This window comes from Austrofundulus limnaeus, unplaced genomic scaffold (assembly GCF_001266775.1).
Source record: "Austrofundulus limnaeus strain Quisiro unplaced genomic scaffold, Austrofundulus_limnaeus-1.0 Scaffold120, whole genome shotgun sequence".
Taxonomy (NCBI): domain Eukaryota; kingdom Metazoa; phylum Chordata; class Actinopteri; order Cyprinodontiformes; family Rivulidae; genus Austrofundulus; species Austrofundulus limnaeus.
The window spans coordinates 157189-158609 of record NW_013952522.1 but is presented as its reverse complement, the minus strand read 5'-3'; positions in this window follow the sequence as shown (position 1 = coordinate 158609).

Sequence of the window (1421 nt, the reverse complement as noted above, 5' to 3'; positions counted from 1 at the left end):
AAATATATTGGGATATATCAGGATATATCGTATTGTGACCCCTCTGTCATGATATGTATCGTATCGCCAAATTCTTGCCAATACACAGCCCTAGTCACACAGCGGTATCTGTTCAGTGTTGCTTTCTGTGTCGCTGTCCTCCCGGGGTAATGCTGGCTCTGAAGCTGTGGTGGGAAAGCCCTCCGGCTCAAGCATACGTCACTGCATGGGATTCCTTCCCCGGGGAGTGCAATGAGGAAAAAAAAATTCGCGGCTCTTCACTCGACGTTTATCCACAAACTGGTCCTGGATTAAGCTCCAAAGTTTTTATCAGTCAGATTCCACCGTGAAAAAATGTCTGTTTTATCCCCTTTTATGAGTTTTTGGCCATTGTCTATCTTTAAATCGCTGCTTCCTTGTACAACAGTTGGCTCTGGAAGCGATCGCTTTTTTCTTCTCTTTTTTTTTCTTTCTTTTTTTGAAGCGAGTGGTTGAAGCAAATGGAGCATAAGAGRCCCCTGGTGGCTGAAGAAAAAAATCCATGTATAAGCCGCACCGGTCTATAAGCCACATGGTTCAAAGTTCAGGAAAAAAGTTGCGGCTTATAGTCCGAAAAATACGGTAATGTTTTTCTGACGATTAATTGCACACGATACGATTATGCCCAACCCTACTACTCGGGCAGGTAACTTGCTGAACGTAGTTGGGCAGGTCAGCAGACAAGTTAGCGTGGTTGAAGTCGCCAAGTGCAATAACAATTGCGTCAGGATGTGAGTTTTCCACAGAGGATATGTACGTTGCTAGGTCAGAGATAGCCACATTAGCATTAGCCGATAGAGGGATGTAAACGTCAATCAAAACAACTGAGGCAAACTCTCTGGGAAGATAGTACAGTCTGCACTTAACAGTGACATCTTCCAGGTAAGGACTGCAGAAACTGTTGATCTCTGTGTTGTTATTGCACCATCGCTGATTGACCATTACACATCTGCCACTAGGGCTGCAACTAACGATTATTTTAATAATCGATTAATCTGTCGATTATTGTTTTGATTAATCGGCCAAATCGTTAATTACATGAATATGAGTAGATATAAATTAATTTCTTTCCTGTATAAATTAAGGATGCAAGTTATTGATTAATGAATTAATCTGAAGTTGATTTATCTTATCGATTGACTAACAATTAATTGATAGGCAGCCATTTTCTTAAAAAATGGAGTTTTCTCTTGAATCAAGAGGGTCTTTCCATAAAATGAAGGATTTTTTTAATCTCCAGAATTAATAGAAGCACATCATAAATATCTTAACAATTTATTTTTCCAGCTGTATTAAATACTGACTGAAAAGAAATGTGTATTTCTCATAAAACATAACAGAATCTTAATAGGTTGCTGAATGAGGAAAATAGATTAAAATAATAAAATATGATTTTTTATGTA